Here is a 15,931-nt window from a genome sequence, read left to right as displayed (position 1 = left end):
GATGGGCATTTGGGTTGGTTCCACGTTTTGCAATTGCGAATTGTGCTGCTATAAACATGCATGTGCAAGTATCTTTTTCTTATAATGACTTCTTTTCCTCTGGGTAGATACCCAGTAGTGAGATTGCTGGGTCAAATGGTAGTTCTACTTTTAGTTCTTTAAGAAATCTCCACACTGTTTTCCATAGTGGTTGTACTAGTTTACATTCCCACCAGCTGTGTAGCAGTGTTCCCTGTTCACCACATCCATGCCAACATCTATTATTTTTTGATTTTTTTGTTTATGACCATTCTTGCAGGAGTAAGCTGGTATTGCATTGTGGTTTTGATTTGCATTTTCCTGATCGTCTTAGGCGAAAAGACTAAGAACTTAAAACCTGTTCTAGGGGAGTTTGCAATGCAGAGTGGCCAACAGAATCATCTTGCCCACTATCATACTAGCCAATCCATAAGGAATGTAAACCCTATCTCTATCATACAAAGAATAAGTAAAGTGGTATTTGGAAAAGGAGGTGATCAAATGGAAAGGAGGGATAGAAGAAGGAATCATGGACTGAATTGGCTTCAAGCTAGACCGTCAAATGTGGGTAGGAGAAGAATAGATAACCTTAAGGTAGGGAGGCTTTTTAAATTGGAAAGAAGCCCCGGCTAGAGGCTCAAAGACAATAAATAAAAAACCACAGTTAGAAGTCAGTAAAATTAGATACATAATATTAAAACCAACGTTATTCACATTACGGTATGTAAATGACATTATATAATACTTAGTTTGGGTCATCAATATGGTGGTCATTGTGCACATCCGAAATTAAGAGAGACAGGAAACATATAAAGAGTTGAGAAATGGGGATGAATTCTACTTCTGGTAAGGTAGGGCTGCATACTTTGAACGAATATTCCTACTAAAGACAAGGTGAAAAACGGACATTTCATCAAAGCCATTAGCCTAATGACACCAAAAAGCTCAGAAAAATGGTGAAAAATTATCAGGTGAAGATCCAAAAGAAGATTAAAGTCCAGAAAAGTGAATCCAGCTGAGAGGGCAATTTTTCCCTTGGGGACATTAGCTGCTGAGGACCTGGCCAGGGCTTTTGACGGCTTCCCAGGGTAAAGACGGTGGAATCTAGGCCCACATTTTAAGCTTGGGGCCCTGAAGACTACGTTCTGAATCAACCTCAAGCAGCACTGCCCTCACTAGACTGCAGCCCAGCTTCAAAGCAGCTCAATCTCTGAAATTGAGTTAAGATGTTCTAAGGCTACTAGCAATTTAGAAATTTTGTATTTCAGCCTATTTCATGTTCCTTTCAGCTAAGTTTTCCTTCTACTGGACACAGGTGGAATCTCAATGAGAAAAGATATTCGTGAGACTATTAAGGAAATATAAAATGATGTACCATGCATGTTGCAAAAGGGAATTTTGTTTATGATGCTAAGGAATTTAGAGGAAAACATTGCAGCTTTGTTTATTTTAAAAAATAATAAAAGTTAAAGTTAAACTTTTTTATTGGTGGCCAAATAAGGACCATTCATATATTTGGCTGTCTTTTGACACCTCCTTTACTTCAAAATCCATTTAGAAGGCTTTTCTAATGTGCTATGTGTGGAAATTGGTTGCAAGATTTAGAACAAAAATAATTCTGAGTGACATGTGAATTATCAAGTCATAGCTGAGAGAACTAAATCCAGTTTCTGAAGAAATAATACAGTTAGCCTTGTACCACTGGCTCTGATGGAGTTTGATTTTTGTGGGATATGGATGTTTTCAGTTTTTGATACATAGTCTCAAGATATAATTAAAAGCAGGCTTTGGTGCTATTTTTGGAGGTATATAATCTGCTACTCAACTTTAAGTGTTTTGGTACATCTTCCTGTTTAATTCATTTCTCTGAGTCCCAATATGTCAGAACAAGATGTCTTCCTTCTTTCATTTTGGGGGACACAATTTTTATTTCTGTAATTTTAATTATCACTTGTCTACTCTGTTCTTTACAGTATTTTTACATGTGGGCCACTTTGTTAAGTGACTAAGCAAAGCCTGAGCCACCAGATGCTGACTTGCAGGAAAAAAAAAATGAACTTAATATACTCCAGTAAATCCAGTGGTAAAATTTGCCACAGCCAAGTCTTATAGTACAAAATATTAAACAGGAATCTGTGTCTAAGATATTCAAAATTATTTTAAATTTTTAGTAAAATCAGCAGAGAATAACCATGAAATTTAAAAAAAATGAAAGCAATTATAACCACATCATAAGCAAAATGTTCTCTTCCTCCAAACCTTCCATGGTAATTAATTTTATGTATCATCTTAGCTAGATTATGGTGCCCAGTTGTTTGGTAAATCCCTAGTCTGCATGTTGCTGAAAAGTATTTTTTAGATGTGATTAACATCTACAACTGGCTGACTTCAAGTAAAGCAGATTACACTCCATAATGTGAGTGGGCCTCATCCAACCAGTTGAAGGCCTTGAGAGTAGAGACCGAGGTTTTCCTAAGTAGAAGAATTCTGTCTCCAGACTGCCACATGGAAATTCTGCCTGAATTTCCACCCTTCAGACTCAAGAATGCAATATCAACTCTTATCTGAAATCTGAGTCCAGTTTTTCCACCTGTCCCATGAATTTCAGGCTTGCCAGTCCCAATAATTGAGTCAATTCTTTAAAATAGGTCTCTCTCTCTCTTTCTCTCTCTCTCTCTCTGTCTCTCTCTCTCTCTCTCGTGTGTGTTTCCCTGGAGAACCCTGACTAATTCTTACACCTTCCAAGGAAGGAATAAGTTTCCAATGGTTATTTGTAACATTCCATGTAAATATTTCAATGCATCTAACATACATTTTAGAGTGGCATTTTAATATTGCCTTTGCATTTTGTTTAAAACCAAATGGATAGTAGCCACTTATAACCCATTTATTATGGATGGCTGTTTTAATACTTTCCAGGAGGTTATGTTCTTTTGACCCTCCGAGGTTTCTTCCCATAGTTTCACCCTACTTTTGCTTTCATTCTAATCCTTAAAGAGCATAAAAGCTTATTCTTTTCCTCCCTGAGTAAATAAAAGCAATATAGTTATGTCATCTTGTGGCCCTTTGTGGATTTTAGGCCAATTTCTTCTTTCCTTTCATGAAAACAACTATTGGCACGAAACTATTTAAACAACTGTTATTTAAATCTACGGGGAAAAAATGCTGCTGATTTTTATAAAACAGTTGCCAGAGAATTACAATTAAGCGCAATTTATGAAAGGCATGAGTGTTAGGGCCATTGCTCAGGGCAACAACTAGTTGGGAGGAAACAAAACTAATTTGTTACAGAAGAAGAGTTAGTAATGGAGAAGTCTAGAAGACAAGTGTTCAATGAGTATATGAAGACTAGTGAGTTAGTCATGGAGAAGTCTAGAAGACAAGTGTTCAATGAGTATATGAAGACTAGTGAGTTAGTCATGGAGAAGTCCAGAAGACAAGTGTTCAATGAGTATATGAAGACTAGTGAGTTAGTAATGGAGAAGTCTAGAAGACAAGTGTTCAATGAGTATATGAAGACTAATTTTGACATTTTCATTCTCAGCTCTCTCTTCTTGCAAGTAGGAGAAAAGACTTCAGTTTCAGACAATCAAATGGAAGAATTCTAAAAGGTACATTTAAGAATTTCTTAATATTTTCTCATAATCTAATCAGACTGATTATATCACAAATAGTTGTCATGGAAAAGAAAAAAAAAGTGTAGGCAGCTAAGGGAAGGAGATAAAAGAAACAAAAAAAGAACAGTTGATAAAATATCCAAAATTGCATCGTACATTAAACTTATAATTTTTCAAATGTCTTTCTTTATATAGTCACTTGGAGATGATGATTAACTGTATTAGTTTCTTCAAAACACACTTGGGAACATTTTAACGAAGTTATATAAGTACCAGTGTTCACAGTATGGCAGGAGAATTTTATCTTAGCAACTGGTATTAGTGATCTAAAAATGTTTCGCCCTTGTATGAGCACCCTAAAATCTGTTCTTACACACGCCCTCCAGATTTTTCCCAATATAAATTGGCAAGTCTTTGATTCTTTTTATGTATATGACATCAACCAAACTTGCAAGTTTTTAATTTGTAGTTTATCCCCTTTGCTATACTGACACCTAACTCTAGTGACAGGTGTGGACTAAGGAGGGATAAGGAGAGACATGTGGGTAATGGACTGTTTCTTTAAGGAAATCACTATGGTGAGGTGATAACAAAATAATCCTCAAGCAATGGAGAAAGAACTCTCAGACAAGAGAAAGAAATCTGCTTTTGAGGGTAGGAGATGCTTCGTGGAAGGTGGGCGAAAACTACCTATAGATCTGATTTCTGGTTCTTGAATTTAGATATTTGGGTTTATAATTCCCTTTCTTTACACCATCTAATTCTACTAGAAAGAGCCATGCCACCATACAGGTCTTCCATTTTTGCTACCATACTTTCGTGGTGACAATGCTGATTCTTTGTCATGGATTGCTGAATTCCAAAACCAAAATATTAGGGAACTTCAACTGGATGCATTCAGACCAGATAACCAATCCCATTTTCTCTGTATTTTCCCAGGAATATTTTGTTTGTGTCTATCTGCTTTGCTTTCTGTATCAATTAAGGCGTTGTTTTGCAATAAGTAACAGAAACATATTATGGATAGCTTCAATACATATACTTTAAGGATATCAAAGCTCACTATATTAATAGAAGGCTTGTCTGAAGCGGCATCTCTTAGCATCTCATCTGGCCCAGATGTGGGCACTGCTGTTGAGAATGAATTGCTATCATTCTTGTATGCATCACGAAGTAAAGATTCCAAACCGTGTATGGAAAATCCAGTTGAGAGAACTAAATCATCGTAACTGCTTGGCCGTCAGGCTATTCCTTATTCTCTTTGCCCTTTGCAGTGGGAAGTAAGATACTGCCTTCCAAAAGGAATTATCCATGGTGGGAAATTACCTGCAAATAGGACACCATGCCAGCTCAAAATACAAGTGGGTACTGAAGTTCCTTATCCTTAGACGTTGTTATCCTTATACGCAGCATAATCTTCACCATTGACTAAAATACCCTCTAATGTAGATAACTTGTATTTGCCTCTTAGAGAACTCTGAACTGCTTCTACCCTGGACATGTCTTGGCTTCTTTTTTCCCCCTAGAAAGGATCAAAAGCAAGCTTTATTTTTTTCATTGTAATCGTTCAGTCATCGTCAGTCTATTAACTTGTGTTGATTTGCAAGGCGGCAGCCAAATGACTGTCACAATAACAAAAGCCAGTCTCCTTTGATTGTAGAATCATCAATAATATTTATTCATTTGTCTCTGGCATGAGACAATTACTTTTCTACTACAGAAAGGCCATTTTAACTGAACTTGTATTTCCTGCTTCCCAGGCATTTTGAGTAGGAGGAGGGCAGACCGCCCTAATGCAATTGTTTTGCATCATGTTAATTTGAGTGGAGCCTGACATTCCTCAATTCCTGATTGCATGCCAAGCTGTGGGGTGTGGCAAACAGCTCAGTTGTTTTAATTCCAGAAACTGAGTGATGACATTTTGCTAAGCTTCTTTCATATACGCCCTCATGAAGGGTGGGAAAATTTTGAACTCTGGGCTTCAGTTTATGTGTTATGTTTAGTAAACGTGTAAGTAACTAAAGCACCTTTGTTTACTTGGTTTTGACATTTTGAGAATGAAGTTTTCTCACCACAAGATAGAATACCAAGTGAATCTTGTTCTTCACACGTCCCTGATAAAGATGAAGAAACATATGATTGAGAAGTTAAGTGATAATAAAAAAAAATGATAAAAACCAAATGAATAGTATAGGCAGAAAAGGGAGTAAGAAAGAACTTTGGTGGCGGTCATGGCAGTGGGAATGGTGAGCTATCCTTTTCCCCCAAGTTCTGCATCACAGAGAACAGGTTTAATTTGTTCTATGTTCAGATATAAATCAACCAAAAAAATTATTTTAATTTGTACTACTACTAGGTAAATATTTTTGCCTCCACTCCACTAGGAGAAGATACTAATGCATAAACTTATTCCACTACTACCCCAAATAACTGTTCAAACCCAAAGTAAAGACTTAGACCCCAAGCCTGAATCTGGTACATGGGATCCCTGGGTTGGCAGCCTTAAACATGTATAATTTTGCACTGAACCCAAGGTTAGATCTTGGGGGGGAAATCTTTGAGTTGCTATGTCCAAGGGAAAATGTTTAGGAATGTGACATGGGGCATCACGTCTTTTTGCCCAGGCCCTGAGAGGACCTGCATGTGTTTTCAGAACAACTTCCATCTGGAACTTAATATCCCTATAAAATGGATGATTGTAGAGGACTGCCTGTGGCTTAGGCAGAACTGTAGCGTTAAACAGACAAAGAAATAATCTTTTTAATAAAATGGTGCTATAGGATTTCCCAGTTTAAACTCCAGTTACCCTTCCTATATCCCTCCTGAATTGGTTTTACAAGTTTAAAAGAACAGACAATGAAGTCCTGTTGGACTGGTTCACACAAATCCACAGCACCTGACAGGTTTGAAACACACTAACATTGGAGTATTCCCCAGTGTCGCACACTATCTACACATATTCTGGGTATATGAGTATGGAAAGGAAGGGACTTTTCCAAAATATTTTACAAACCCTGAATTCCTCTCATGGGGTTAGAAACTCCTTCCTTAAATAACAACTTCATAAAAAAAAACTTCCGGAATCCTACAATATAGTATCATCTCTAAATTTTTTCTGTCAAATCCACAGTACAATAAAGATTCTCCTTTATTTCTATGTATTTATTTATAAATAAAATTTATAAATAAAATTTATAAATAAAATACAATTTATTTATTCATAAATAAAATAAAATTTATAATTAAAATTTATAAATAAAATAAACTTTATGAATAAAATTTATAAATAAAATAAACTTTATAAATAAAATATATTTATTCATAAATAAAATAAAATTTATAAATAAAAGGTATTCATAAACAAAATTAAATTTATAAATAAAATTTGTTTATTCATAAATAAAATAAAAGAGTAGATGGGACTACAGGTGCATGCCACCAGGTCCAGATAATTTTTTTTTTTTTTTTTTTTGTATATTTTGGTAGAGATGAGGTTTCACCATGTTGGTCAGGCTGGTGTTGAACTTTTGACCTCAAGTGATCTGCCTGCCTCTGCCTCCCAAAGTACTGGGATTACAAGTGTGAGCCACGACTCTTGGCAAGACTTGCCTTTAAACATAAAATGCCATGGAGTAACAAAGTGAAGGAAACAGAATTCCCAGAATTTTTGGCACTGTTCTTTGATAGCAATAGCATTAGTAAGAGGAGAAACCTACACTGCATTTTCTTTGTCCCTGATTGCCATGGAGTGGGTCATCCAGGGGAGGAAGTAGTGTGGTCTTTTGGAAGAATATGAAAAGGGGAGTTAGAAAAAAGAACGAAGGGGGTATGGTTTGTGACATGATCTTGCCCTTCTCAAGTAATTAGAAATTTGAAGTATCAAATGACACTAAATTGTACACGTATTTCTAATTCCTTACTCCTAAGATATTGCTTAATAAAATTCACTTTAAAAAAAAAAAACCTCTCAGCTGAGGTGTCTAGGTTTTGATTCAATACCAGGTAAGGAGTTTAGAGGTTGCCACTCCATTCTAACAAGTAAAAAGTTAAACAGACTGAAAATATCAACAACTCTTGTCAGGTCTGTAAGCAAAGTGAGGTCACAGAGCAAATCGCTGCTCCTAAAATTGGAGAGATGGACAAGTGACTATAGAGAAGCACAGCTAACCAGAGCAAAAATCTCCCTGGAAACCAGTAGGAAAACCTGAACTGACATTTATGGATTGCTGAAGGCTCAGTATGGACAAATATGATAGATAAAATCTCTAGGGCAACCGAATCATTGTAGGGTCCCCACAATTTTGTGAGTTTTGCCTCCTGGAGTCCTAACAGGTTCTCTCAGTGAATAGTGAGGAAAAATCTCATTCTTCCAGCATGGGGAGGGGAAAAGGTACCACCTTGAAATACACCAGAGCATTCTAGAGCATTTTGTTCTACTTAACAAGGTTGCCCTTGGGAGAAGCTGTTTAACCAGAGACTAACTTAATGTGGTTTTCTCAGAGCCTGTGTGACCAGGTAGAAGAGAAATACCCAATCCCAGTCCCTCTAGGTTCCACATGGGGAAAGAGAAACCCAACTCCAGCCCAGTCCAGCCATTGTGCCTCATGAGAAAGGGAAGGGGACTGAAAAGCCCTTGTGAAGTTCACAGTCCAGGTAAAAGCTCAATAAACACTGACACCTATTCCTGAGACTACAGGACACTTCTCCTCCCTTCACATCTTTCCACCATATTACTAAAGTCCTCTTCACAGTAGTTTCTTTAACTCTATCCATCATGTCTAGCTATCAAGAAAAAATTACAAGCTGTCCTAAAAGGCAAAAAGCAGAATTTGAAGAGACAGAGACAGTATTAGAACCAGACTCAGATATGGCCAAGATGTTAGAATTATCAGACCGGTAAGTTTAAACAACAATAAATAATATGCTAAGGGATCTAATGGATAAAGTAAATAGTACGCAGGGACACACAGATGATGTAATCAGAGAGATGGAAATCCTAAAATAGGGCCAAAAAGAAATATTAACGATCAATCATACTATAACAGGATTGAAGAATGCATTTCATGGGCTTATTAGTAGACTAAAAATGGCCGTAGAGAAATCTTTGAGCTTGTGGATATCTCAATAGAAACCTCCAAAACTGAAAATCAAAGAAAAGAAAAACTGACAGGAACAGAACAGAATATCCAAGGGCTACGAAAACTACAAAAGGTGTAACATGTGCGTAATGCAAATACCAGAAGAAGAAGAAAGAGAGAAAGGGACAGAATAAGTATTTGAAACAATAATGACTGAAAATTTCCCCAAATTAATATCAGACACTAAACCACCAATCCAGCAAACTCTGAGAACACTAAGGAAGATAAATACATCTCCCCCCCCCAAAAAAAATATACTTAGGTATATCATTTTAAAACTATAGAAAAATCAAAGATAAAGAAAAAATCCCAGAAGAAGCCAAAAGAAAAGAAAACCTTACCCACAGAGAAGGAAAGATAAGAATTACATCCACCTTCTCCTCAGAAACCATGTAGGAAAAAAGAGACTGGAATGAAATATTTAACATGTTCAAGGGAAGAAAAATCAACCGAACTAGAACTTTGTGAAATTATCTTCAAAAGTGAAGGAGAAATAAAAACTTTCTCAGATAAACAAAAATTGAAGGAGTGTGTTTCCAATAGGCATATGTTGCAAGAAATGTTAAGGAGTTTTTTAGCAAGAAGAAAAAAATACATAGGTCAGAAACTCAGATCTACATAAAGGAAAAGCATAGGAAAATGAATAAATGAAAGTAAAATTAAAATTTTTAATTTTTTCATTCTTAATTGATCTAAAGAATAACAGTCTTTAAGATAATAGTAACAACAATATGTATGTGTGTATATATGTACTTATTATGCTTATGTATAAATTAAATGAAATACAGCAATCAGGCAAATGATGGGAGGAAAGAATTAAGATTATTTTGTTATTATAAGGTATATACATACTACCCAAAATAAATGATATAGTCTTATTTAAAGTAGATTTGAATTAGTTATAAATGCATATGGCAAACTTCAGGAAAACTACCTTTAAAAAAGTGTAACTGATGATCTAGGAAAAGAGAAAAATTAAAATCATATAAAATGCACAATTAAAATGACAAAAGACAGAAAAACAGTGTGCTGTAGATGGAATGTTTGTCCCCCTCCAAAACTTATTTAGAGATTTAATTGCCAATGTGATGGTATCAGGACGTGAGAGCTTTTAGAGGTGGTTATGCCATGTGGGTGCCACTCTAATGGGTGGGTTTAATGTCTTAATCAAAGGGTTTTCAGAAGTGGGCTCTCTCTCAACTCTTCTGCTTTTCTGCTGTGTGAAGAACAATGTTCTTCCCCTCTGGGGAATTCAGCATTCAAGGTGTCATTTTGGGAGCAGAAGCCAGGTCTTCAGCAGATACTAAAGTTGCTGATGCCTTGATATTAGGCAATATCAGCCTCTGCAATTGCAAGCCAATAGATTCCTATTCATTATTAATTACCCAGGCTGTGATATCCTGCTATAGCAGTACCAACAGATCAAGAAACACTGGAAGACAAAAATAGGAACAAGCAATAAAAGCAATAAATTAAAAACAATAACAAATACAATAGATACTAATCCAATTACATTAATAATCACTTTAAACATCAACGGTCTAAATGCACCAATTAGAGAACAAAGATGGCAAGAGTAAATCAGAAAGTGGGACCCAGCTAGACGTTGTCTATAAGAAACACACTTTAGTTGTAAAGACACATGCAGATTAAAAGTAAATGGATGGAGACAGATAAACCATGCTAACACTGATGAAAAGAAGGTGGTGTCACTATTAATTTCAGACAGAGCAGACTTCAGAGCAAGGAAAGTTATCAGAGATTAAGAAGGGCATTACACAATGATAGCGGGGTCATTTATCCAGGAAGATATAATAATCCTGAACATGTGTTTGCCTATAACACGGTGTCAAAATATGACACAGTGGGAGATTTTGGTATGTATTTCAAAACTCCTTGATCAGAAAAGGGACAGACCCAGCAGTCGAAAATCAATAAGAACATAGTTAAATTCAACAATGCCATCAAGTAACTGGATATAATTGACATTTATAGACTACTTTATTTAACAACAGTAGATTACATATTCTTAAGCTCACATGAAACCACAAGAGACCACAATTTGGGCCATAAAACACACCTCAACAAATTGACAAAAAATAGAAATTATATTATTTCCGTTCTCACACCACAGTGAAATTAAACTACAAATCAATAGCAAAAAGGTAGCTGAAAAATCTGAAAATATGTGGAGATTAAACAGCATACTTTTAAATTACTCGTAAGTCAAAAAAGAAATATCCACAAAATATTTAAATATTTTGAACTAAACAAAAATGAAAACACAACTTAAAATTTGTGTGATACAGTGAAAGCAGTGTTAGAGGTAAACTTACAGCATTGAATGCACATGTTACAAAAGAAGAAAGATTTAAAACCAATTATCTAAATTTTAACCTAGGAAACTGGGAAAAGAGCAAATTAATTTCAAGGTTAGCATGAGAAAAGAAATAATAAAAGTTAAAGCAGAAATCAATGAAACTGAAAATAGAAATTCAATTTTTTAAAATCAACAAAACCAAAAGCTGGTTCTTTGTAAAGATCAATAAAATTGATAAGCCTCTAGCTAGGCCAAGTTACTAAAAATGAGAGAGGACACAAGTTATAAATACCAGAAATGAAAGAGAGGGCATTACTATGAATCCCATGGACATTAAAATGATAATAAAGAAATACTATGAATGACTTTATGCCCATACATTTGATATTCTAGAGGAAATAAACAAATTCATTGAAAGACACAATCTGTCAGAACTCACAAAGAAGAAATAAAAATGCTAAATTAGCCTATATCTATTTAAAAAAATTAAATCACCAAACAGAAAGCACCAGACTAGGGTTTCACTGGTAAATTCTATCAAACATTTAAAGGAAGAAATTATACCAATTTCCTACAATCTCTTTCTGAAGATAAAAACAAAGGGAATAATTCCTAACTCATCTGTGAAGCCAGCATTTCCCTAATAGTAAAAGGAGACAAAGACAATACAAGAAAACTACAGACTGATATCTCTTATGAATGTAAATGCAGAAATCCTCAACAAAATATTAGCAAATTGAAGCCAACAATATATAGAACGATTATACACTATGACCAGTGAGATTTAGCCTAGGTATGCGAGGCTGTAGACTCAACATTCAAAAATTAATTAATGTTATCATCATACTAACAGGCTAAAGATAACAAATCACATAAGCATATAAATAGATGCAGATAAAGCTTTTAACAAAATCCAGCAGTTATTCATGTTAAAAACTCTCAGTAAACTAGAAATAGAGGGAAACTTCCTCACTTGATAAATAGTATCTATGAAAATTATTATTCTGAATGGTAAGAAGAGAAAAACCTTCCTACTGAGATGAGGAACAAGGCAAGAGTGTCCCTCCTCACCACTCCTTTTCAACATTGTACTAGAAGTCTTAGTGCAATAAGACAAGAAAAGGAAATAAAAGGAATATTGATTGTAAAAGAATAAATAAAGATATCTTTATTTGTGGATGACATGATTGTCTATGTAGAAAAAGTCTAAGAGAGTTTGACCAAAAACTCTTGAAACTAATAAGCTATTAATATCATAGCTAGGTTGCAAGATAAAAGGTTAATATACAAAAAGTCAATTGCTTTCCTGTATTTCCTGCTTTCCTTTCCTGTATTTCCTGTAAGCAAATGAATTTGACATTAAAAATGCAATACCATTTATATTAGCATCTAAAAAACAAAATGCTTAAGAATAAACCTAACAAAATATACGCAAGATCTGTATTAGGAAAACTACAAAACTCTGATGAAAGGAATCAAAGAACTAAATAAATACAAATTGCATGTTAATGAATAGGAAGACAATATTGTGAAGATGTCAGTTGTTCCCAACTTGGTGTATAGATTCAATGCAATCTCTATCAAATTCCATCAGTTATTTTGTAGATAGCACTAAACTGATTCTAAAATTTATATGGAGAGGCAAAAGATCAAAATAGTTAACTCAATATTGACGGAGAAGAACAAAGTCAGAGGACAGACATTACTTGATTTAAGATGCATTACAAAGCTATGGTAATCAAGACAGTATGGCAATAATAAACACAAAGATCAATGGAACAGAATAGAATACCCTGAAACTCACATAAATATATTAGTCAATTAATCTTTGACAAAAGAGCAAAAGCAGTTCAATAGAGAATTGATAATGTTTTTAACAATAGTGCAGAAATAATTGCACAGCCACATGTAAAAAAATTAATCTACAACAAACCTTACACCCTTCACAAAAAATGACCAAAATGGATCACAGACCTAAATGTAAACACAAAACTATAAAACTCTTGGAAGATAACAACAGAAAATCTAGAATAAGCTTATCCAACCACAGACCGCATGTGGCCCAGGATTACTTTGAATGCGGGCCAATCCAAATTTGTAAACTTTCTTAAAACATTATGAGATTTCTATTTGGGATTCTTTTTAGCTCATCAGCTATTGTTAGTGTTAATATATTTTTTGTGGTCCAAGACAATTATTCTTCTTCCAATGTGGCCAGGGAAGCCAAAAGATTAGACATACCAATCTAGAAAACCTTGGATTATTCTAGATTTTTTCAATATGTGACTTTTTCAATATGACATCAAAAGCTGGACTTCACTAAAACTGAAAATTTCAACCCTGTAAAAAACAGTGTCAAAAGAATGAAAAAGCAAGCCACAGACTGGGAGAAGATATTTGCAAAAGACATACCTGATAAAGTACTGTTATCCAAAATACACAAAAACTCACAAATAAGAAAATGAACAACATGATTTTAAAATAGTCCAGAAACCTTAACTGACACCTCACCAAAGAAGATATACAGATGGCAAATAAGTATACAAAAAGATACTTCATGTCATATGTCATCAGAGAAATGCAAATTAAAACAACAATGAGATACCACTACACACAAATTAGAATGGCCAAAATCCAGACAACTGACAATACTAAATGCTGCCAAGGATGAGGAGCAACAGGAACTCTCATTCCTTGCTGATGGGCATGCAAAACTGTATAGCCACTTTGGAAGACAGTTTGGCAGTTCTTACTAAACTAAATATACGCTTACCATATGATCTAGCAGCTGTGTCCCTTGGTATTTATCCAAAAGAGTTCATGATGGTAAATTTTAGGTGTCAAGTTGACTGGATTAAAGGATGTCCAAATAGCTGGTAAGGCATTATTTCTGGGTTTGTTGGCAAGAGTGTCTCTGGAAGAAACTGACATTCGAATCAGTGGCCTGAGTAAGGAAGATCCGCCCTCACCTATTGTGGGCAGACACCATCCAATCAACTAAGGGCCTAGACAGAAGAAAAAGCAAAGGAAAGGTGACTTCTCTCTCTTTCCTGAAATGGAGGCACACTTCTTCTCCTGCCCTGGGACATCAAAACTCCAGCTTCTCCAGCCTTTGCCATCTGAGACTTGCACCAGTGGCCCACCAGTTTCTAAAGCCTTCAGCTTCAGACTGAGAGTTATATTGTTGGCTCTAGTCCTTTAAATTTGGACTGGCTTTCCTGGTTCCCCAGCTTCCAGAGGGCCTATTGTAGAGCTCAGGCTCCATAATCCCATGAGCCAATTGCCCTAATAAATTCTTCTCGTCTATCTATCTGTCCACTATCTCTCTATCATTATGAATCTATGTATATATCTATCTACTCCTATTGGTTCTATCTCTTAAAAGAACTCTGACTAATGAAGAATTGAAAACTTATGTCCACACAAAAACCTCTACACAATGTCTATAGCAGTTTCATTCATAATTGCCAAATCTTGGAAGCAACCAAGATGTCCTTCAGCAGGTGAATGGACAAACTATAGTATATGCATATGATGGAATATTGTTCAGTGCTAAAAAGACGTAAGCTGTGACACCATAAAAAAGACATTGAAGAAATTTAAATGCATATCACTAAGTGAAAAAGCCAATCTGAAAAGACTACATACTGTATGGTTTCAATTCTGGAAAAGGCAAAATTATGGAAATAGTAAAAAGACCAATGATATGCTCCCTTCAGAAGCACATACACTAAAACGGGAATGACACAGAGAAAACTAGCAGGGCCTTTGCACAAGGATGGCATGCAAATTCACATAGCATTCTACATTTTATAAAAAGAGGAAACCCTCATGGAAACTATAAACTTCGGCTGGTGAGCTGCTGATGCATCAAGGTAAGTCCATCAGTTTTAACAAATGTACCACTCTCATGGGGGATGTTGATAATGGGGAAGGCTGTGCATGTGTCAGGGCAGGAAGTATTTGGAAAATCTTGGTACCTCAACTCAGTTTTGCTGTGAATCTAAAACTGTTCTAACAAAAAGTCCAGTAGAAATAGTAATTCTAAAAATTACCTTCCACTGTGAAACATGGTTCCAGACCTGGGGGGCATGGATAAAGATTTCTTTAAGCAAATTCTACATACATTACACTAGCATTATAGTAAAGCTCAATTACTTGAAGTACTCTGCCTAGGTGCTTATTTCTACCTTTCTTCTTAAATTGGTGTTTCTAAACTTACATTCAACAGCTGGAATGTGAAGAGGACAAAAAGAAAGAGGGGAAAAGATATGTTAAAGTGTTGGTAGCGTAAGATGCTTGGCAAAATAGGGAAGAGTCCTCCTCGTTTCTTAATGAGTTTGTACATAAAAGGCCCAGGAACCAAGCCAAACCTACAGTGTTCCTTCGTAACATAAGCAACTAGGAAAAGATTTCGCTATGTGAAGCAGGAGAGCTCTGAAGCCCTGGGCTATAGGCAGAAGCCAGGGGGGTTTATACTGCAAAACTGTCTCAACAGTTCCTTTCTTAAACTTGACTTCCACTGGAGACAGTGTCTTAGGCATGGTAGTGAAATACAGTGGTGACTGGAGCAAGCCAAGTGGTACTATCTATGTTCAAGACAAACTTGTTTGATCCTTAGATGTCTTCCGGGGACCTGCAGGTAGGGGGATGAGAGGGGAAGGCTACTAAAATGATACTTGCTATTATTTTACCACCTGACAATAGTTTACCCAAAGGTGAAACAGACTTAGTCTCTACCTCAATTCTGTGTCATCATTTTTGCCTGAAGGTTTTGAAATAGCTTCCAGTCTTTCCTATATCTGGTCTGTCTTTTACATTGCTGTCAGATCTTTCCA

The 15,931-nt window shown here is 35.6% G+C and overlaps 1 long non-coding RNA gene and 1 other non-coding gene across 2 annotated transcripts in view; one reads left to right on the top strand and one right to left on the bottom strand.

The window, feature by feature from the left end:
* Window positions 1–15,931, bottom strand: part of LOC106997315 (uncharacterized) — a 38,241-nt gene that overhangs the window by 10,471 nt on the left and 11,839 nt on the right. The gene's annotated exons all lie outside the window — the stretch shown is intronic.
* LOC114677191 (U6 spliceosomal RNA) lies at window positions 14,800–14,906 on the top strand. The gene has a single exon (XR_003728492.2). It is a non-coding gene; the product is annotated as a U6 spliceosomal RNA (small nuclear RNA).

The sequence above is a fragment of the Macaca mulatta genome, chromosome 3 (genome assembly GCF_049350105.2).
Source record: "Macaca mulatta isolate MMU2019108-1 chromosome 3, T2T-MMU8v2.0, whole genome shotgun sequence".
In the NCBI taxonomy this organism is placed as follows: domain Eukaryota; kingdom Metazoa; phylum Chordata; class Mammalia; order Primates; family Cercopithecidae; genus Macaca; species Macaca mulatta.
Note: the sequence above shows the minus strand (reverse complement) of the source record. Positions and strands in the feature narration are given on the sequence as shown.